This window comes from Triturus cristatus, chromosome 2_1 (assembly GCF_964204655.1).
Source record: "Triturus cristatus chromosome 2_1, aTriCri1.1, whole genome shotgun sequence".
NCBI lineage: Eukaryota > Metazoa > Chordata > Amphibia > Caudata > Salamandridae > Triturus > Triturus cristatus.
This window is the reverse complement of record NC_140581.1, coordinates 961,361,751-961,385,863: the sequence shown is the minus strand read 5'-3', so window position 1 is coordinate 961,385,863 and position 24,113 is coordinate 961,361,751.

Here is a 24,113-nt window from a genome sequence, read left to right as displayed (position 1 = left end):
TTACTTTAGGTCGCACTGGATCGTGGAAAAATCTAATTTCGGCACAGCCTTGTGGAAGCGCAGGCCGGCTACAGGACCCAAGCAGGGCCCGGTGAACAAAGGACCTATCCTGATCATAAACAGCGAGATGCGTCGATCTTCTCCACGCAGTGAAGGTGACATGTCAGTTCCGAAGATGGGTGTCGGAGTCAAGAGGCGTTGGGCAATGCGCCAGATTCTGCCACACCGTCGAGGGGCTGCGTCGATCTCACCAAGCTGAAGCGGCGGCGATACGCTGCACGATGCGTCAATCTCTGGAGGCAAAGTACTGGTTCTGATGTGATGCACCAATTTTACTACCGCAACCGGGTCGATACACCAATTCGATTACACACAGACAGGAGCTGCATCTAAGTCCATGTTGCAGGTATCTGGGCCACTTCCAATGTGCCAGGAACAGGAGCAAGGGTAGAGACTTTGATTTCCCTGAGTCTCAAGCAACACGAGTCAAGCCAACAAGTCCTTGGAGATCACTTGGAGTGAAGGCAGAGTCCAGCTCTCCTTCAGCAGAGTCAGAGAGCAGCAGGCAAGAGGACAATACAAGTATTATATCTATCAATCAGAGGGAGTTGTAAAGCTTGACTTGTCACTCCAGAAGGTCTCCAGGCGCTGGGGTTCCGAGAGCCTCAGTCGGATGGACATGATGTTCAAAGAGCCAAGTCATGAGCGCCTTCCTGAAGTCTTCCAGTGATGGGTAGGTGAAAGGTAATGGGAGAGATCGTTCCAGGACTTGGTGGCAAGGTAGGAGAAGGAGCGACCTCCACAGCAGCTTTGAGGGGTGCGGGGGATGTGGGCCAAGGAGAGGGGGAAGGAGCAGAGCTCCCTGGCCAGTTGGTGAAACGTCAGGTGGCTGTTGATGTAGGTGTGCCCTTTTTTGGAGGGCTTTGTAGGTATGTATGAGGAGTTTGAAGCGGCATCTTTCCCAGTAGAGAGCCCTGAGGTAAGGAGAGATGCTGGTTCTTCTGTAGAGGTTGAGGATGAGTCTTGCTGCTGTGTTCTGAATGTTCAGGAGGTGGTTTAGGAGCTGTTTGGTGGTTCCGGCATAGAGTGAGTTGCCATAGTTGAGTAGTCTGGTGACAAGGGCCTGGGTGACTGTCTTCCTGGTTGTGACAGGGATCCATCGGAAGATGTTGTGGAGGTTGTAGAGGGTGTGAAAACGGGCAGAGGAGATGGCATTGATCTGCTGCTTCATGGTCAGTTTGCTGTCCAGGGCGATTCTGAGGTTGCGTGTGTGGTCGGTAGAGATGGGATAGGGGCCGAGTGTGGTGGGCCACCATGAGTCATCCCAAGTGGAGGGCTTCTTTCTGAAGATGAAGGCCTATTTTTTGTCCGAGCTGAGTTTTAGGCAGTTGGCCTTCAGCCGGGTGGCGATTTCGGACATGGTGTTTTGGAAGATGGCGCTGGTGGTGTCAGTGTCTTCTGTGAGGGACATGACGATCTGGTGATATGGTCAGTGAGAAGGTGGCTGAAAGGTGGAGAACTATGAACAAAGGAACAGAAGGCGTTGATTAATCTTTACAGAATAAGATCACCCTCATTCCCAGGAATGTAGTTACCCAAGATTTATTAGCATTTCCTATATATTGGCCGACCAAAGGATATTACCAATATTTCAGAATATGTAGAATTATGATCCTAAAATTCCATTTGGAGCAAATAACATAGTACAGCGCGATAATTGTCTTTTCCATTCATTGCAAACCCACTTACATTTCAGTCACTAATCAACTACAAAATTGCATATATTTATATATGGCATATATTTGTCCTCTCCCCAACATCCCAAGAGATTGATTGATGTGTTTACCTGAAGAAGATTTACAATGAAAAGCCTGAGCGGAAAACATTTAACGTGGTGAAACCAAAAGCATTAAGTTGATTTTCTCTAGCCCTTAGAAAATAATTGTGTCATATAAAATATAATAGTCTAGTAAACATTCTCATGCTAATATTTGAGAAACCTAAATCAGAATATATGTTTGTCTGATTGAGTAAGTGCTCAGCTTGTTGGCACTAAACAAACTATTAGAAGTGAACTTAAAATAGTTCTCTTAATGGCAGAGCCCATCCATGGAGGTACTCTGGCAAGCACAACAACGTGTTCCATTTAGCGCCAGTGGTAGGCCACCAGGAGGCATCTGACCCCATGTAAGATCCATGAAAGCAAGGCTATTACTCCTCATGGTTTGCCAAGAGATCAATGAAGTTCTGGGTACCTCCACTCTAGGCTTTTTAGCTCCTTACATAGGTATGGTTCCAGAGACCATATATGGACAAGAGAACATTGGATATTGTTGATCTACTGTGTTTAAATAGGATAGACACTGATTTATAGCCCCCCCTTTGCCTGTGATAATGGTTATTGTCAGACATGGCATCTTTTGGCATGATTTACCACGTCTTTTTGCTTCTGATCTCCTGTTAGGTCTCGCTGAGCCCAGCGCATGCGCTGGCTCGAAGAGACATTTTGTATGTGGGCTCCAAAAAGTGCTACCAGGCCAGCCTAGAGCTACAGTGCATGTGCGCGGGCACGCGCGCCGCGCTTACTTTCACTTTCGAGGCCGCACGGCCGCTTTGATCGCGATCGCGATCACTTTCACTTTCGCGGCCGCTTTGCTGCGCAGACCCAGCCTCCTCTGCCGGCACACCCACAACTGGCAACATTACTTTTATACATCGCTTCGAAGCCTGAACTGGTCTAGCGCTTGTTTTACTTGTGAAGAGTTTTGTAAGGCGCTGCGGGTTGCCCATTGTACTTCGGAGCGCTAATTGCTGAACATGGCACACGCGCATCTCATTTACTACTGGCAAATGCCGCTTCGCACAGAAGAATGTCATTTTGCTGCATAGCGGTGGAGGATGAATGTGCAATCGCCTTAACTGCACGTGGTCGTTATTGTGCAGGGACACTGGGACCTAAGTGTGCGTGCACGGATGCCGGTGGAATGGCAGCTGATTGTCGGCAAGTACTACCCGGTACAGGGACAACCAAACCTGATTGTCCACTGGTGTTTTATACATTGGCACTGTGACTGATGCTCGTGCACACAGACCTGCATGCCACCACCGGAATGTGCACATGTAGAGCTGATGACGCAATGTCCAGACAGCATCACTTTTACATAACTGTATATTTAATCGTTTGCTTTCTGGTGTGAAATGTAAGTATCACTTATCCATAGGACTGTCCCCAGTGTACTCAGTGCCCTGTATAGTATTTAAGCATCTCTTTTGCATAGGACTGTCGCCTATATACTTAATGCCCTGTACAGTATTTCCGTTTGTTTACACGGAGCAGCAAATGTTACGCCAGGCGTGTTTTATTTTACGTATTTGGCTAATTCACAACTGCGTGGTGCGTTGTCTGTGAGTGCATGTTCGACAGCATTGCTTTTTAATTTACTCGTAGATTAGTTCTTCGTGCACGTGTCAACCAGATTTGTCTCTAGGTGTGTTTCTTTGTGTGAGTATTAACACTGCGGGTCTGATACCCGTTGTGAGGCCTGAAGTGCTTACGTAATAGCTACTATTATTAGCTAACACCCTAGTGTCACCCTGAACGACGAAAGGTGAGTCGGTCACCTTCTGAGATAGTTTTTGTTTAGTTTTACAACTGTCATAGGTGATGGACTTGGTGCTCCCTCAAAAGGCAACTATTGTGTGTTTTATGGCATGTTGTGACAGCCAAGCTTTTCCGCTCACCTCAAAAAATGCCTCAAAGTGAGCAAAACCCCCATACTTTTTAATAACTATAGCTACAATACTTAATACACGGAAGGGCTGGCTCTTTTTCTTCATGCTCCCACATTTTGGCAGGTAAGGTAACCAAGACAGTGTGAGCCAACGTTATTTGTCCACGATCACACATACCGCACAGGGAGAAGCTAGGATTGTAAATCAGGCCGCGTGGTTCCAGAGAAGCCTCTAGATTGCATTACCAACCAGAAACCGCGGACAGCCCCTACTAGTGAAGGAACGTTGACCGGCCCAATGAAAAAAACAGATTTCATATAATAGCAACAACAAAACAATCATTTGCAATGCATTAGGTCTCGCATTTACGCGAGTTTGAGTTATTGACATTGCAAATAACAATGCCTATTGGCATTGTCATTTACAATGCCAATAGCTTTAACTCGTGTAACTGCGAGACCTATTGCATTGCAAATGCTTGTTTTTGACTGTTGCTGAACTTCGTTTTTGCTGATTTTAGGACTCTGGGCATTTTACCACTACTGACCATTGCTAAAGTGCATGTGCTCTTTGCCTAAAATGTAATGTTATTTGTTTTGTTCGTGACTGGCATATTTGATTTACTAGTAAGTCCCTAGTACAGTGCACTGCTTGTGCCCAGGGCTCATAAAGCAAATGCTACTAGTGGACCTGCAAAAGACACACAATTGATGGACGGAATGCAGAACAAATTAAAACATTCACCCCCAGTCAAGAGATCTGTGTTAAATCCATCATTCTTTTGCTCACCATGCCACCCCAGTTTAGACCTGGCCATATGCAAATCAGTCTTGACCCTGTGCCTCATGGGAACAGTCCAGCCCGAACTGCCAAGCCAGGTCCTCCCTGGACCGGAAACAAGCATCCTAGGACCGGTTTCAGGGTTTCACCCCTCTTCAGCCAGGATAGCTTGATTCCAGTGGCACAGTGAGCACAGGACCCACGTCTGGGCATACCTGGCGCACTTAGGGCGAGAAAGCAAACCTGCAGCACTGATTGTGCCACCGACAGAAGTAACCCATTCAAACCCATCTCAGGCCTGCCACTGCAGAGCCTGTGTGTGCAGTTTTAAACTGCCATTTTGACCTGGCAAGTTCACCTACATTCCAGGCCCAAAACATCCCTTTTGGTACATGTAAGGCATCCTTAAGGGAGGTCCTAGGTAGCCCCATGGACAGGGTGTAGGGTGTTTAAAAGGTAGGACAGGTACTGGTAATATTGCATGTCTTGGTAGAGAAAAATTGCTAAAATCTGTTTTCACTACAGCAAGGCCTATCTCTCCCATAGGTTAGCATTGGAGCTGCCTAGTAATATTTTACAAGTGTATCTGCTAATTGGGAGTAGATAGAAAATTGGAATTTGATGTCTCTGAAACGTGGATTCTTGATGAAGAGTATCTGAAAGCAGAGGGGACAGAGTCTGGATCACTTGAGAGTGACCAGGGGCTTTGTAGATGAATGCCCACCGATTCAACCAGGAGCCGGATATGAAGGATGTTGAGTGCCGAGGAGTCGGTGTCCGGCGGGACCACAAACAAGCCTTGGCAAAGGCCACCAAAGTAGGAGGTCAAGAAAGTGTACGGTTCGAACCAGTAGGGTCCAGGGGACTCACCACAAGCAGGGGAGTCAGGGCAGGCCCGTGCAAATCAGGGAAGCCCAAAGGAATCAAATGTGACCCTCAAATGGACCCACAGGCGAATGGCACAGGAGTCGCGGGAGGATCTCGAGCAGCTCACAAAAAGAGGCAGGCCACAATGCACACGATGCAGTGTGGCTGAAGATTCTAGTCACAGGAGGTGCTCAGGTTGGGCCTACTTGGCGTTCGGAGATCTTCTTACGAAGATGTCAACAAGTCTTTGCAACTGCAAATGTGACACAGTACTCAGGGGTTCAGTTATTGCAACCCCAACTCGAGGTGCTGGTCTCAAACTTCATCAGAGGGGAGAGTAGGCCTCAAGAGCTGAGGACAACCACCATCTGAGTTGCAGAGCCCAAGGAGTCCGGAGGGTCTCGGGATCAGCAGACCAGTCATTTTCATTCCAGTGCCTGCAAACGCAGGGGAGTGACTCTTTCACTCCAAGGGATACTACTTTGGTTGTCCTTGATGCTTCACAGGCCGTGTAAGGTTCCTGGAGGATGCACAGGCACAGACGATGCAGCAGACTGGAAGGGGACTTAGTCAGGCCCAAACGAAGTCCCGCGAAGTCCAGAGTGCCCAAACAGTAGAAGTGCAGTGGTTTCAATTTTGAATCTTGTCCAGGATGAATCTAAGGTCCTACAGCCAGGTAAGCCTTAAGTGCCTACAGGAGAGGGTAGGAGAGATCCAGGGGACCCTCCCAGGGGAGGTTCCAGAAAAGGGGGAGGTTACTCCCATGTTCTTTGCCCAGTTTCGCGCCAGAGTGGGAGCCTATGGCTCCCAGGACTGGTTTGCACTGGACAATGCACAGGGAGAACAAATGTGCCCCTCGTGCAGACTTCAAGATGCTGGAATGCGCACCCACCCAGTCCTAATACACTAAATACTGGCTGGGAGGTGGCCACACCTCCCTCTGATAGGATGCTATTGTCCTGCCTTTCCCTGCTCGACCTTGGCTTAGCAGCAGGAGGACAGAAATGTTTCTCTGGGTAGCAGCAACTATTTTTTGCTGTCTGGGGCTAGAAGGCTGGTACCAGGAACACCGAGAGCCCCATGGAGGGCCTTTTTGGTGGGTGGAATCATACCTCCCACACCGATTACTGGTGTTGGGGTATGATTCCAACATGTTTGACACCAAACACGATAGGGTTCGTTGCATCCCTTTTCGAGATGGTCATCATGCGGTCACGTAATGCCCCTCTATATTAGTATATGGCTGCTTCACTATCAACCCCGGAGGATGGACTCCGTAGGCTGCAGGGGCACCCTCTCACTTAGAACCTAGCACCCTGCCTTCAGGATTGTAAAGGCCTGCTATAGGGGTGTCATGTAGGTTTTAAGTGCAGTGACCCTTAGATATAGCTAACCTATATCTTTAGTAGGTGGTGCATGCACCGACTTACACAGGCTGCAATGGCTGGCCTGTAGTTCCATTTTGCAGGGCCTCTCATGGGTGGCATAATACATGCTTCAGCCCATGGGAGGCCTCTGGGGTGCCTAAGCCCTGGGTACATGGGTACCATATACTAGGGACTGACAAGGGTACCCCTGTATCCAATCTGGAGTGTACCTAAGTACATAACATAACAGTTTAGGGAGAAAGCAGATAGACTGGTGTCCTGATTAGTAGGATCCCAGTCAGACTAGTCAAAAACAGCATCACATCAAGCGAAAAGTGGGGGTAACCATAAGAAGCAGATCCTACTTTCCTACACAACCCCTCCCAAACGTAAGGAGATGAGACTAAACTTGCCCAGTTGAGTCTTCATTTTCTAAGTGGAAATATCTGGAGAGTCCATCTGCATTAGCATGGTTACTCCCAAGTCTATGTTCCACTGTATAGTCCATCCCATGTAGGGAAATGGACCACCTCAAAAGTTTGGGGTTTTCAGCCTTGATCTGTTTTAGCCTTAAGAGGGGCTCATGGTCTGTCTGAACATTGAAGTGTGTGCCAAACAGGTATGGCCTCAACTTCTTCAGGGCCCAGACCACAGCAAAGGCTTCCCTCTCTATAGCTGACCAACATTTCTCTCCGGGGGTCAACCTTCTACAGTTAAAAGCTACTGGTTGATCCTGACCCTCTACATTTAGTTGTGACAACACAGCCCCTACCCCCAACTCAGATGCATCTCTTTGGACAATAAATTGTGTGGAGTAGTCAGGACTCTGCAGAATGGGAGCAGTGGACATGGCCTGCTTGAGATCATCAAATGCCTTCTGACAGCTTACTGCCCACTGAACTTTACTGGGCATTTTCTTGGAGGTGAGATCATTCAAGGGAGTCACTGTGGACCCATACCCTTTTATAAATCTCCTGTAATATCCACTCAGGCCCAAGTAAGCTCTGAACTGAGTCTTGGTAGTTGGAGCAACCAAGTCCATTATGGTTTGGATTTTGCTCTGAAGTGGTTTGACCTGGCCTCCACCCACAAGGTAGCCCAGGTACGCAACCTTGCTCTGCCCTATCTGGCACTTAGTAGCCTTGATAGTGAGGCCTGATTTCTGCAGAGCCTCCAAAACATTCTTCAGGTAGATCAGGTGATCTTCCCAGGTTGAGCTAAAGACAGCTATATCATCAAGATATGCTGCACTATAGGCCTCCAGACCTGTAAGGACTTTGTTCACCAGCCTTTGGAATGTGGCAGGTGCATTTTTTAAACCAAAGGGCGTCACAATAAATTGATAATGCTAACTAGGGGTTGAGAATGCTGTTTTTGGTTTGTGTCCTCAGCTAGTCTGATTTGCCAATAGCCAACAGTAAGGTCAAATGTGCTTAAGAACTTGGCTGAGGCCAAGGTGTCAATAAGCTCATCTGTCCTTGGAATTGGGTGAGCATCAGGCCTAGTGACTGGATTGAGTGAGTCCCTTGTAGTCAACACAAAACCTCACCTCTCTCTTACCACTGTGTGCTAGGTTTTGGTACCAAGACCACGGGACTAGCCCAAGGATTTTCTAAGGGCTCAATTACTACCAACTCAAGTATTTTCCGGACCTCTATCATAATGCAATCTCTGACATGGTCAGGCTGCCTGTAGATTTTATTCTTAACAGGTAGACTCTCACCTGTGTCCACCTCATGGGTAAACTAGGTGGTTTGACTGAGTGTCAAAGAAAACATATGCCTGTATTGATTGAGGACCTTCCTTCAATCAAACTTCTGTTGGTCAGTGAGGCTGCCTGCCAAAGCTACACCATCAACTGACCCTTCATTAGGGTTTTGTGAGAGGAGATCAGGGAGAGGGTCACTCTCTTCCTCCTGTCGCTCATCAGTTGCCATGAGAAAGCCCATGTAAGCCCTGTCCACAAAAGGTTTGAGCCTGTTCACATGAAACACCCTATGGGGGCTCCTGGGAGTGCCAAGAACCACCAGGTAGGTGACCTCACCTTTTTGCTCAATGATAGTGTGGGATCCACTCAATTTGTCTTGGAGATCTGCTGGTGCCACAGGCTCCAACACATATACCTCCTAGCCTGGCTGGTAAACAGGACAGCCTTTTGGTCATGACAAGCTTTTTGCAATTCTTGACTGGCCTTCAGCTTTTTGCTTGCCTTCTTCATATACTCAGACATCCTGGAGTGGAGACCAAGTACATAGTTCACTATCTCTTGTTTGTAGGTTTGAGAGGTAACTCCCATCACTCCTTCACCAAACACAAGGGACCCCAAACTGGATGATCCAACAGAAGTTCAAAAGGGCTGTAGTCAACCCCCTTCTGAGGGACCTTTCTGTAGGCAAAGAGAAGGCAGGGCAGAAGAACATCCCATTTTCACCTGAGCTTTTCTGGGAGACTATGATCATGGCCTTGAGGGTTTTGTTGAACCTTTCAACTAACCCATTGCATTGTGGGTGATAGGGTGTGGTGAACGTGTAGTTCACTCTACACTCCTTCCATATTGCAGGTTTGTGACTTGACATGAAGTTTGTGCCTCTGTCAGTTAAAACCTCCTAAGGGGAACCTACTCTGTAAATAAATGCCCAGGAGAGCCCTGGCCTCCACAGGAGCTCTGGTGGTTCTAAGGGGAATGGCCTCTGGGTACATAGTGGCATGGTCCACCACCAATTGTGCCCAGATGCTGTAAGAGGGTTCATGGGACCAATTATGTAAATCCCAACCCTCTCAAAGCGCACCCCCGCCACTGGAACTGGTATAAGTGGGGCCTTTGTAGTGCCACCTGCCTTACCACTAGCTTGGCAAGTTGTACAGGAGCAACAACATTCCTTAGTCTCTTCAGACATGTAAGGCCAGTGAAAGTTTGGGACAAGCCTGCCCCAAGTCTTACTTTGGCCTAGGTGTCCTGCCAGGGGAACTTCGGGGTATATTATCAAGACAGGCGATAAAATTATCGTCGCTTTAGTGGCAGAAAACTGCTGCTAAAATGGCGATAATGGGCTTGATAATATGCTCTATGGAATTCCAATTGAAGCTCAGGTTAGATGTCCTTCACATCTAACATGGGCTTCAATTGGAATTCCATAGAGCATATTATCAAGCCCATTATCGCCGTTTTAGCTGCAGTTTTCTGCTGCTAAAGCGGCAATAATTTTATCGCCTGTCTTGATAATATGCCCCTGGATGTGCAAGGGTTAGTAGGAAGCCCCTAAACTTCAGAGGTATAACCAACTTCCTGGTAGCACCAGGCTTGGGGTCTCTAACCTCTGAATAAAAGAGTCCCTCATCCCAGTAGATCCAATGGGACCCACTGACATTAACAGCCGCCTCAGCAGCAGCTTGCTTTCTGAGGGGTTCAAGAGAGGGGCAGGTGTGCTTTTCCAAACTTAGGTCTGCCCTGGAAGGGCCCCCTGTCTCCAAGAACTCCACCTGATCAGGCTCAAGTTCATCTGGGACAGTTCCTTCAGAGGAACTAAGATCATCTCCCTCAAAAGACTGATCCTCACTCTGAGTCTGGGGGGGAGATGCAGCCTTACCCCTCTTGCTCCTTCTCTTAGAAGGCCCCTGGTCCATTATTCCATGATCCAGGGCCTGTTCAGTGGATGTCAGTTTGGCTTGTGACCTAGTCACAGCAAACACATCTGCAGAGATGCCCAACATTGCTGCATGAGTCCTAAATTCCACATCAGCCCAAGCCGAAGTCTCCAAATCATTGCCAAACACACAATCTACTGGTAGGTCTGAACTTACCACTACCTTTTTAGGGCCAGTTACCCCTCCCCAGCTGAAATTAACAACTGCCAAGGAATGGTCATTTCTTGCATTGTTTGCATTGGTTACTTGGTGTATCTCACCAAGTATGATCTGTCCAGGAGACACACGTTTCTCTGTCACCATTGTGACACTGGCCCCTGTGTCCCTGTAGGCCATTGCCTCTGTTCCATTAATCAAAGGCTGTTGTCTGTACTTGCCCAGGCTACTGGGACTGACAAGTAAGGTGGCAATATCTATGCCACCATCAGAGACTAGAACAGCCTGAGCTGGAGTTCTGACTAAGCCAGAACCCACCTCATATCCCAAGGTTAACCCTACTAATCCCTTGTTTACTGTACCACCATTTGTACTTGTGCTAGGGGAAGCAGTTGTCTTAGGGGCAGTGGTGGTAGGAGTAGTTTCCTTGGCTTTTGGACAATCAGCATCTCTTGTCCAATGGGTCTTCTGTTTACAGAGATAGCACCAAGGTTTCTTTTTGCCTTTTCCCTTGTAGGATTGTGACCCCTCCCCCATGCAGGCCCTGATGTCTTTGTCTTTACCCTTGTCCCCACCCTTATTCTGAGTTTTCGAAGAATCTTGCTTCTTCAGGTCACCACCATGGTTCTGATTTTTCTGCTTTACCCTGTTTCTGACCCATTTATCTGCCTTCTTGCCCAATTCTTGGGTAGAAGTCAGATCTGAGTCTACCAGCTACAGATGCAATAGCTGATTCTGGTAAATATTAAGGATCTGCTCTCTCATAATCATATTGTATAATCCATCAAAATCATGCACTTTGCCGCCAAGCAACCAACCTTCCAGAGCCTTCATAGCACTAGCCATAAAGTCTACCCAGTCCTCATTTTGTGTCTTCTGGGTGTCTCTGAACTTAATCCTGTACTGCGCAGTGGTTAAGCCAAACCCATCAATAAGAGCACTCTTCAGAACTGAGTAATTGTCATTATCATCTTCTCTAACAGTGAGGAGCTTATCTCTACCTTTGTTAGCAAAGGAAAGCCACAAGATAGCTACCCAATGCTCTTGGGGGACCCTCTGAACTTTACAGGCCCACTCTAAAGCAATTATCCATTTATGGACGTCGTACAAACTTTTTTCTTGCCCTCTGGACTTCTAGGGACTCCATGCCAAGGGCCAACTGCTTTTGCCTGAGTTTTAGCCTAGCTTTCTCAAGCTCAAGAAGTTGGTACTCAAAAGAGTTGTCTCTCTTGCTGGATACAGAGGTCCCTACATACAGTCCTGAGTGATTAGACTCTGCAGAGGGAGATCTAGATCTCCTTGGTAAACTCTGAACTCTTCCAGGAGGCATGAAGAAGGGGCCCTCAGGGCCTTTTGCATTATCTTCTGGGAGATCTGAGTTGGCCAGGTGGGGGCCATCAGGTTCCCCCTGGTCAGGGTTCGATTCTATGTCAAAGAGGGGTCCTCTCCTGATCTATCATCATTCCCTGTCCCACCCACTCTGTCCTGTTCATCTGACTCAGAGGTTTTCCTTAAGTCATCTAACAGTAACACCTTTACCAGGCATTGAGTGTTGCCACTCCTTCCTGTCTTCAGCTTGCTAGAGGCCCACAGTGCGTTCAGTTCTTGGAACGAAGGTTCAATGTATCTAGAAGGCAGAGAGCCACTGGCAACTCCTTTAGTAGACATACTAAGTGTGGTGTGATGTTGCACCTACCTAAACTAGTGGAAGCTAAACTCTTAGGTTGGAGAAAGGGTGTGCTAGTCCCTTGACTTACCCAAACCCAAGTTCAGTAGAATTTACTATTCTAAGTTTTTATGTTATGTTATGTTATGTTATGTTATGTTATGTTACGGTCATTTATTGTGCGCACAGATACTCCAGCCAAGGAGCGTCCTGGCGCAGAGACAAGGTAGCACGTAACATACCACAAGCTAAAAACAGACACTAAAAGAGAGCTAAAACAGGAAGGTTTTTATAGCCTTCCGAAAGGTCAAAAGGTCCTCCAACATGCGAATCTCGACAGGCAGGGAGTTCCATGCCGACGCAGCCATAACCCTGAACGAGCGGCCTCCCATGCGGCTAAGCCTGAATCTGGGAACCACCGCAAGGGCCAGACCCTGAGAGCGAAGGCTGCGGGCAGGAACATAGAACGATAGACAACTCGACAAGATCTCCGGGCCTGTACCTCGCAAGATTTTGAAAGCAAGACACAATACCTTAAAGAGGATGCGCTTCCTAACCGGAAGCCAGTGTAGGGAGCGGAGGACACCTGTCACCGAGCAGAATCTGGGCAGGCCCACGATCGCCCTTGCCGCAGCATTCTGAACCCGTTGTAAACGGGCTAGTTCAGACTGATTGGCCCCAGCCAGGAGAGAACTGGCGTAATCCAGGCGAGAGATGATAGTAGCCTGGATCACCAGTTGCCTGGTCGGGGCGTCAAAGAACTTGAGAACAGGTCTCAAGCCCCTCAGAAGACCGAAACAACAGGCCGCGGTTTTTTTAGTGTGGCCGACAAAGGAGAGGCCCGCATCCAGCCATACCCCCAGATTTTTCACTTCCGATACCGGGATCGGAGTAGGTCCCAACTCTGAGGGCCACCATCGGTCACCCCACAGCTCCACTCCCTTCCCGACGACCATCACCTCTGTTTTAGTGGCGTTAAGCTGAAGGCAGTTGCCTGTCAGCCAACTAGCCACCGCCTTCAGTCCGGACTGAAACCTGGGGGCCTCAATCTCCGCATCCCCACTGAGAGTAACCGCCAGCTGAGTGTCGTCAGCATATGAGACTAAAGTAAGGCCCCACTGCCTAGCGACATCCGCCAGCGGTCTCACGTAAAGATTGAACAACGTGGGACTCAGCGAGGACCCTTGCGGGACCCCCATGGCCAGTGGTTGGTAGTTGGACTTGAAGGGAGGGATGGCAACACAGAAGGAACGGTCATCTAAAAAGGAGCGGAACCATTGCAACACCCGACCGCCAATACCAGTCTCCTCGAGCCGACGTAGGAGGATGCTGTGATCTACCGTATCAAAGGCGGCGCTAAGATCTAACAAAATAAGCGCCGCCGTTTGGCCAGCATCCAGCATTGCCCGGAGATGTTCCACCATCACAAGTAACGCAGTTTCCGTACTGTGCCCAGCACGGAATCCGTTTTGTGAGGGGTCGAGGGCATTGGTCCGAGTCAAATGTTCGGACAGGGCCAGGTTAACATGGGCCTCCGTGATCTTGGCTGGCCAGGGCAACAACGAGATGGGGCGATAGCTCTCAGGCTTAGAAGGGTCCAGGGTGGGCTTTTTAATAATCGGGGACACCACAGCTTGTTTCCACTTAGATGGAACAATTCCCGTTTCCAAGGACAGGTTGACCAAGGAGCATACGGCTGTACGCCCCATGAAGGCTTGATCTCGAAAGAGAGTAGGCCTTACTGGATCAGATGGGGACCCAGATTTGACTTGCAACGCAAGTTTATCAAAACCATCCGAGGTAAGGGGGAGAAAGACAAGCAGGGTAGTCTGGTGATGGACCCCGATTATACTTTCCTCAGTGGACCCTATGCTAGGGAATGTCCTATATATAGCTTGGACCTTCCCCAAGAAGTAAGATGCAAGGGATTCACAATGGGAAAGGGAGCTTACGGTCGTAGAGGTAGTCCGCTTTGCTGTAAGATCTTTTACGGCCTTAAAGATAGCTTTTGACGGATTCGGGCTGTTCCGGAATTCGATGGCATAAAAAGCCGCACGGGCTCGGCAGATAGCTCGATGGTAGAGCTTAACGGACTTGGCGTATGCAGCTTTTAACTCAGCCCCATAGGTTTTCCTCCAAGCCCTCTCTGCTCGTCTACAGGCTCCCTTTAGGGCCCGGAGAGTGCCATCGTACCAGGGACTCGACTCTCTGGAATTGATTTTAGTTGACACAATAGGTACCAGAGAGTCCAAGGCCCTAGTTATCCAAGAACAGAAGAGGTCATACCCCCTTTCCACATCCGTCAAAGGGCCCAGCGGCTCCTCTAATAGAAGACGATGTAAGTCCTCTAACCGAAGCTTTTTCCATGCCCTCTTCGAGACCCTTCTGGCCGTAGAGATGAAAGGAGTGGCCGAGACCGGGCAAAGGACGGACACCAGGAAGTGATCCGTCCATTCCACCGGAGAGACAGAAATGACTTGAATCCCCGCCAGATTGGAAAACAGGGGATCCAAAATATGCCCCCCCGGATGAGTAGGCTGGGACACCATCTGGGGAAGTTGAAAGACCTCAAGGTCAGAAGAGATGGAACGCACTGTCAGGCCAGAGAGAGTATCAAAATGTAGGTTTAGATCACCCAAGATAGAAAAGTTGGCACAGTCAGCGACCAAAGGGCCAACAGTGTCGGGGAAAGCACTTCTAAACGCTACATCACTGCCGGGTGGGCGATAAACGACCATCCCGGACAGGGTAAACTCGGGGCTGACAGAGACCTTGAACATGGCACTTTCACACCCAGAGATGTTTAGGGCACCCCAGACGCACGGGTAGATAGATTTTACCACTAACGCGATACCTCCACCCCTAGACAGCCTATTCAGAGTGTACATAGAATAGCCGGGTGGGCAGGCTAGATTAGTAATAGCGGTATCAGCGTCCTGTAGCCATGTTTCCGTCATGGCAAATACGTCTGGGGCTTCCTCCTCAATGAGGTCATAAATCTGCTGATGGTGTTTCAGCGCAGACCTGACGTTTAAATTCAAGATCTTCAGAGTGGTAAGAGTGCCTGTAGTACGGCGGGTCTCCGAGGAAATAAACCCTGGGAGAGGTTGCGGAGAGTCGAGAGCCCACTCATTACAGGGGCAATGATATGGGCCACGCAATGGGTGTACCGGTGGAAGGGTGCAACAGCGACTTACCTGGCCGATGGCAAACAGGCGATCCCGCGTGTACGTCAGCATGGCTGACCCAAGATGGAGTAATGGTCCTGACACAAAGTACCGCGACGTCCAGCGCGTCCTTAGCGCGGACGGGCGCAGACGGGCAGGACTCTGGCCACGCGAGGACACGCCCGCTGCGCGATCCCGCTGCGCTAGGGGAGGAGCGTTAAATGCCCGTTCCCATCTGGCGCATGCGCAGTAAGCGCTGTGAGCCTGATCCTCGCCCCCAACCCAAGATGTCTGCCACCCCGGAACCCGGAACCAGCCCGCCAAACGGCGGTGAGGGACACAAATTATTGTGCGTGTGAGGGGGAGATGCAGCGCGAGACCGAGAACCTAAGGGAAAAGAAAAACAGGTAAAATGTTTAAAATTTGCGCAGCAGCGCCGTAAAGCTCCTGCTACACGCTCCTTGTCAGGGGGGAAGGAGGCGGGGACTCGCCTTAAATGCCCGTTCCCATCTGGCGCATGCGCAGTAAGCGCTGTGAGCCTGATCCTCGCCCCCAACCCAAGATGTCTGCCACCCCAGAACCCGGAACCAGCCCGCCAAACGGCGGTGAGGGACACAAATTATTGTGCGTGTGAGGGGGAGATGCAGCGCGAGACCGAGAACCTAAGGGAAAAGAAAAACAGGTAAAATGTTTAAAATTTGCGCAGCAGCGCCGTAAAGCTCCGGCTACACGCTCCTTGTCAGGGGGGAAGGAGGCGGGGACTCGCCTTAAATGCCCGTTCCCATCTGGCGCATGCGCAGTAAGCGCTGTGAGCCTGATCCTCGCCCCCAACCCAAGATGTCTGCCACCCCGGAACCCGGAACCAGCCCGCCAAACGGCGGTGAGGGACACAAATTATTGTGCGTGTGAGGGGGAGATGCAGCGCGAGACCGAGAACCTAAGGGAAAAGAAAAACAGGTAAAATGTTTAAAATTTGCGCAGCAGCGCCGTAAAGCTCCTGCTACACGCTCCTTGTCAGGGGGGAAGGAGGCGGGGACTCGCCTTAAATGCCCGTTCCCATCTGGCGCATGTGCCTATTACTAGTGGTTTTTCAGTTAATCAATACAACAGATTTATCTGGTAAAACAATGCAGGCTTGAATCCCAACCGCTGCACACCAATGTGAGAAGCTGGCCTGGTATATGATGTCCACTTATGTAAGTGGGCACCTTTCATCAGTCCAGACAACCCATATCGTGATTTAAGAGGTCCCAGACAACCTTAGAAAGCTATCCAAGTGGTAGCTGTGGAGGGCAGCCTTCAGGTTTAGTCTTGAAGGAGTGTGAAGCAACTTGTTTTAGCAGAATGCAATCTTATAGTATAGATTAAATGAAAAGAGAACCACACATTAGTTATAAAAGATGCATTTATTAGATAACACTATCTAGTACGTTACAGTATCTCCCACACAAAGATAAATACAAAGCACACAATACTTTAGCAAAGAAATCACAGTAAATAGCACTAATAAACAGCAGACCCTAGGGGGGACCAAACCATATATTAAGAAAGTGGTATAAGAACCACAACTCAAGTCAGGACAATGTTGAGAGGATGTAGAGTTGCTGGGACCCCAAGGAACCACCCAAGGTGTGTAGATAGGGACCCCACGGAGTGCGTGTGCAATGTGTGAACACGACTGTGTGCTCCGCACAAGTCTATGTGTAAGTTGGGTTGGAATTTTAAAGATTAGGGACCCTTCCCAGTGGACTCTGAAGAAACCCCATGAAGGTCAGAAGGTAGAAGAGCCACCCCACCCGTGGATACCGAAGTACCCAAGTTACCTATCCCAGAGAAGCCGGGTGCATAGATGTGAAGTGTTGTCAGAAACCGCCATCCAATCCAATGGAGGACTTCAGGAAAGTGCTGCTGCTGGAAGAGGAGTAAGTGTCCGTGGGAATCCAAACATGGACTCTTGATGGAGAATACCTGAAAGCAGAGGGGACAGAGTCTGGGTCCCTTGAGAGTGACCAGGTGCTCGGTAGACAAATGCCTACCAATGTCAGGTGCTTCAGCATAGTTGGCTGTGACCTTCACTCTGTTTTTGCGGGGACCAGGCAATGCTGAGGACAACCAGGAGCCGGAAACAAGCTGTCCCACAAAGGATGTCGGGTGCTGAGCAGTCGGTATCTGGCGGGAGCACCAACAGGCCTTGGCAAAGGCCACCCACACAGGAGGTCAAGAAAGTATACGGATCAGACTAGCAAGGTCCAGGGGACTCACCACAAGCAGGGGAGTCAGGGAAGGCCCCAAGAAATCATGGAATCCCAAGGAAATCAAATGTGACCCTCAAATGGACCCACGGGTCAACAGCACAGGAGTCGCGAGAGGACCTCAAGCAGCTCACCAAAAGAGGCAGGCCACGATGTACACAATATAATGTGGCCAAAGATTCAGGTAACATGAGGTGCTCAGGGCTGGGGCTACTTGGAGCCCGGAGATCTTCTTGAAAAGGTGTCAACAAGCCTTTGCAACTTGAACGGGGTTCGGTTATTGCAACCCCCACTCAAGCTACAGGCCTCAAACTTAGTCACAGGGGAGAGCAGGCTTTGGGGGCTGAGGAAAACCACCACCTGAGTTGCAGATCCCATGGAGTCCAGAGGAGCTTGGGATCTGCAGACCCGGTCATCTTCGTTGCAGTGCCTGCAAACATTGGGGAGTGACACTCTCACTCCAAGGGAGATTACTTCAGTTGTCCTTGATGCTTCACAGGCCTTGGAAGGTTCCTGGAGGATACACAGGCACAGATGATGCAGCAGACTAGAGACGAAGTCAGGCCCAAACTAAGTCCAGAGAATTCCAGAGTGCCCAGACGGTAGAAGTGCAGTGGTTTCAATTCTGACTCATGTCTACAACGAATCTAAGGTCCTACAGCCAGGTTAACCCTTAAGTACCCACAGGCGAGTGTTGGATAGATTCAGGGGGCCTTCCCAGGGGAAGGTCTGAACAGGGGGCGGTTACTCCCATTTCCTTTGTCCAGTTTCGTGCCAGAGCAGGAGCCAACGGCTCCCATGACTGGTTTGAATTGGACTACGCACAGGGACACCAAATGTGCCCCTCATGCAAGCTTTCAGGCACGGGCAAGCACACCCACCCACTCCTAATACACTAAATTCTGTCTGGGAGGTGGTCACACCGGGCCGGGAAACAGCGTTTATAACGTTGTCTCCACAATGCGGTATCATTACAATGCGGTTTTTACAATGACCGCGTTGTTACCACGCATACCATTACATCGCAAGTCATTTCAACGACTTACTGTAGGGGGCGCACTGGTATTGGATTTAATATCCAACACCTTCCCTGCAGTTGCACAAACTGGAGTAGGAATGGTAAATAATATTATTCCTATGTCCAGTATGCCCCCTACAAAAAAGTCGTTGTAATCACTTGCGATGTAATGGTATGTGATCCAACAACGTGGTTGGTGTAACGACTGCGCTGTAATGGCATGTGATGTATTCGCATGAATTGTAAATAGCCATATTCGGTCACACATCCCTCTGACAGGAAGCCTATTGACCTGCCTTCCCCTGCTCGAGCTTGGCTCAGCAGCAGGAGGGCAAATGTGTCTCTGGTCAGCAGCAACCATTTTGTGCCATCTGCAGTTATAAAGCTGGTACTGGGAACACCAAGAGGCCCATGGAGGGTCTTCCTGGTGGGTGGAATCATACCTCCCACAGCGGTTGCTGGTATGAGGGTATGATTCCAATATGTTTGACACCAAACACAATAGGGTTCGTAGTAGCTGTTTTCGAGATGGTCATCATGCGGTCACGTAATGCCCCCCTATATTAGTATTTCACTGCTTCACTTACAACCCGGGAGAATTGACTCCGTAGGCTGCAGGGGTGTCCTGCTTATGCAGGGGCATCCTCCTACTTAGAACCAAGCACCATGCCTTCAGGATTGTAAACCATCAGCAATAATGGGGTAACCCTGTGTCCCTCAGAACCTGGGTATGTATGATTTATAAAGAAGTGGTTCTGTCGGGAGAGTGACAATTCCTTTGTTCAATGTGTGTAATACATCCTGAATTTTTAATTTTCAATAGCAAACATTACAAACTTAATGTAAAAAATTTAGAAAATGGTTTAACAACACTTTTTAAGAACTAAATTGGGATAAATGGAACACGCCAGAAAGACAAAACAATTCTTTGGTCAAAAAATTACGATTGTATTGGATGAATATTATGTATACATATCGATGCATATGGCGGTCAATAAAGCAATACAATACACAGCGATGAAGTGATTGAAGTGCAGCAAAGGTGACTTGTGGTGATAGGTGAAAAAGTGCTATACGTATACTGTACAAATGGGTAACATATATGACAATACAAAAACCAGTTATCTTGAACTGCCCATTCCTACAAGCATGAATACACGACCCAAGTGTGACTTTATAATAGGGTCAGAGAAGCTGCATGGACTAGTGTGACTGCAACATCGACGTTTCAACCCTGGGTGGAAGCGCAGCTTAATATGCGTCAGAGGCGGGTCTTCATCAGGACTGGGGGTAGGGAAGCCAGTGTTGACAGCCGCACGGAATAAATGCACGTAATCCTATTGAGTCGGTGGATTTGGTATCTGAGTTAATTCCAATTTTGAGGAGCTGGCAGACCTACACCAGGAGGTTGTGGTCTGAGGAAATGATGTTATCTCAAACGTGCTTCACCAGCCGGTTGGAGACCAGATAAACAGTAATTTAGCCAACGCCGCCCTCAAGCGATCGTTATAATAAGAACAGACGTGACCAATTCAGTCTCCTTCCACGCCTGCAAGTGATGGATTGTAAAGGCCTGCTATAGGGGGGACATATAGTTTTAAGTGCAGTGACCCTTAGAGATAGCTAACCTATATCTTTCGTAGGTGGTGCATGCACCACCTTACACAGGCTGCAATGGCAGGCCTGTAGCCCCATCTTGCCTCATGGGTGGCATAATACATGCTTCAGCCCATGGGAGGCCTCTTGGGTACCCATGCCCTGGGTACATGGGTACCATATACTATGGACTGACAAAGGTACCCCAGTATCCAATCTGGAGTGTACCTAAGTACATTACATAACAGTTTAGGGAGAAAGCAGATAGAATGGGGTCCTGATTAGCAGGATCCCAGTCAGACTAGTCAAAAAAAGCATTACCTCAAGCAAAAAGTGGGGGTAACCATAAGAAGCAGATTCTACTTTCCTACACTTGAGTTGAGCTTGCCTCCTGTTGGAAGACTCAGGGTTATCAAAGACTTAACCTGTAGTACTGGGCTCCTCTGCTGAGAGCCCTACTTGCCAAGTGGTGCCAAATCCAGTTATTGGCCCTTAGAAGTGAGATTTAGTGCTACAAGAAGAAACCTATGGCAATCGACTTTGGAACCGGCGTCTGTCTGCAAGTTTGACGCTAAGGCGCTGCCTGCACCAAAGCCATGGTAAACGCTTGACGCAGCGACCATGACTTACAACTCAGGCTTCGACAATGATGCAGCACCTCCAAAGAACTAACATTGCAGGAGTCCCTGAGCATCACGCAACCGACGTCAGTGATGCACCGCTCTGACGTAGCAGCTGTGGCCCAGTGGTTCAACCTTTATGCCATAAAACCGAAAGCTTGTGGCTTGACCTGCAACACATCATTGACACTGCAGAGCAGTAAGTAACCGAGTGTCATCTTGGCAACCACTGCATCACCTACCCTACACCCCACAACGTCCCCGGGCGTCCGTGACTCCATGACTCTGCACCGCCGCCAGGAACCGACACCTCTCTTGCTTCAGTGATGCTTCACCTCCTTCGTACAATGAACTGTCCTTGAGTGCTGATATGCCAACAGCCTGCATAGCAGTAAGGACACGATGCCGCACTTGCCTCTCTCATGCCTCACCTCCCCTGCGTCTTGCATTGTCTTTGAATTCTTACGCCTACAAGGTACTGTACCGGGGTCTGCATGACTCCTGATGCTTGCCCTTACTCCAGCAAGGCTGGCCTGGATTTGTGGATTTGTTTGCATCAAGTGCAACCAGATAGCCTCATTGTAGCTATTTTTTTCTAAAAGCTATACTCAATTTAATATATTAAAATTCACATCTTGACTTGTGTATGTTGGATTTTTGTCATTGTGGTCTCATTTTACTCAGATAAATATTAACTATTTTTCTAAACTGATGTGGAGTACTGCGTGGTGTTTTCACTGTGTTACTGTGTGTGTGTGTGCGCATTGCCTCTTTAGTTTAGCATGACTGCTCTGTGCCAAGCTACCAGAGGGTGAGCACAGGTAAACTTATCGTGTGTACCACACTTGCCCTGACCAGGATTGTGGTTTCTGCATGGACAGGGTGCATTCTCTGCCAACCAGTTATCATAACTAATCTTTGAAATTACACTTTTTAAGTAAGTCAGAAGACATGGGCAGTAGCGGCTCCTGGAGGGAGTGCTGCGAGGCGGTGAGGCAGGGGAGGAGCGGGGGGAGTAGTAAACTACGGTATACGGCCAATCAGAGGTAAGTAAGCAAATAAATAAATAAAGTGAATTTCATTGCGCGCGCTGCATTGCCAAATGAGATGCAGCGCGCGCAATGAAATTTGTTTTATTTATTTACTTACCTCCGTTCGGCGGTATTCCATAGTTTACTACCCCCTACCCTGCTCCTCCCCCGCCACGCCTCACCGCCTGCAGCACTCCTACAAGGAGCCGCTACTGGACATGGGGCCCGATTTAGTGAGGCTTTCCTCTGTCACAAAGTAATGCAAAGTACAGCACAGTTTTGGAAATAGAGTGCCAAATCTGTTTTCCACTAGAAAGGCGTGCATTTCTCAGCACATAAATGATAACTGCTTTGCGTCACTTTGCTGTGTTACAGGCTAATGCACCCTTAGGTTTTGACGCAAAGCCTGATCTACTAAGATAGCCAGGCCAGACTTTTCATAACAAAATAACGCTTGTTCAACCTCCACATGGTGGTAAATATCCCTTGGGTGCGTATAGTTATCTTATAACGCTTTTGGCAGATAAACTGCCTGCCAAGAAGGAAATTTCACTGTGGTATAATCTAATCCTGGAGGAAATGGATGGAATATTTTCATTGCCAGAGGAGCTTTGGTCTTTGCATGTCACCAATCCCGATCTACAACATCTTTGGAATTCGTCTTGTACGTTGATGTGGGACATTGTCAAACCTGCATGGTTACGCAGGAACCATCTTTTCACCATTCATCGAGCATATTATTCACCCCTTCGTCTCTCCAAATTTACCGTGGGGAGTGGTGTGGCTTGCGCGAAATGTGGCTTGGTGGCTGCTTCTGACATTCACATGTTCTTTGGGTGCCCGCATTTGTCCTCATTCTGGGAAGCCATTAGTAAGACTCTTTCACTTTCTGTTGGTATTAACATTACCCTGGACCTTACATCAGTAATATTTGGTTGCTACCAAGGGGTCCCTTCCTTGGCAAAAAAGCTTATCTTTTATGCCATACTGCCTGCCAGGAGGGAGATATGCAGGAAGTGGAAGGACTCTTCATCTACTTCTATCAATGACTGGTATGCTTCTACTCTGCTGGTCTCTAAGTTGGACCTGGCTAGAACCGGTAATCCAGATAAAAGATCCTTTTGGCATCTTCTGAATGGGGTCCATTGAGTACCTGGTTTTTTTTTTCTTTCCCCCAGGTCCAATGATTAAGCCATCAATCCCATTCTGGGGGATAGCCGTTTCCAGGTGCTATTATTAGTACCTTGGCTGGATTCTAGCAACCCCTGTTTGGTTTTCTATTAGCGATCACTATTGGTTGAAACATTACTGCTGAGGGGTGAGCGCTCCGGTCCACTACTGCCCCAACCAGTCATAGTAACTGAGGCAGCACAACGTGTGTAAACCTACAAGATTGCATATTGAAACATGTGTGGCAGATGAGGACTATAAAAAAAAATAAAAAAAAAATAACGCTTGTTTGTAACAGGCGTAAACAAGGGGAATTGTGTTGATTTATCTATAGAAAAAAATAAAGATGCAGTGCATTTGCACTGCCGTGCACAGCCCATATCCAATGTAAAAGATACTTTTGAGAGAGTGAAATTTAGTAGAAATATGGCTCTGCAGTTTGTCTTCCCCTTGAGTAAAGCAGCATGGCAAATTTGGTTGCTGTGTTGCATGAAAGATTTGGTCATGGTGTCACTGGTACCCTATTTTAATACTTTGCTTGCTGCTACCAGTATGCGGTTTAATTAGCTAATGAGAGGTAGATTTTTGCATTTTATTGCTCCTGGAAATACCTAATGTCAAAAGGAATTAAAGAACCGGAACGCCACAAGTGACACTATTAGTATTCTCCAACTATGAAAACATGTCTCCTGATATATATATGTACATCGGTTAATACTTATTTAAGTGTGGGTTTGGCAGCGAGAAGACAAAATCCCTGGAACAGGTATTGTTAGGAATTAAGGTTTCTAAAGTTGTAAAACTCGAAGTGTTAGCATATTTAGAGGCTTAACCCGAACAATTGCTAATGATCCTGTTTATTCAAGACATCAGTGCTGTGGTGAATGAACACAGGTCTGTGGAATGTCTTAAGTGGACTCCTCTGCATTCTTGCAGCATGAAACTGAGTGCAGTGTAGTTAGATAGGAACCAGTTCCTGAACAAAGATGCTAGAATTACTACATCAATCAAAGGCAGCCAAACAAAAGCAGATGTTTAATCATAAA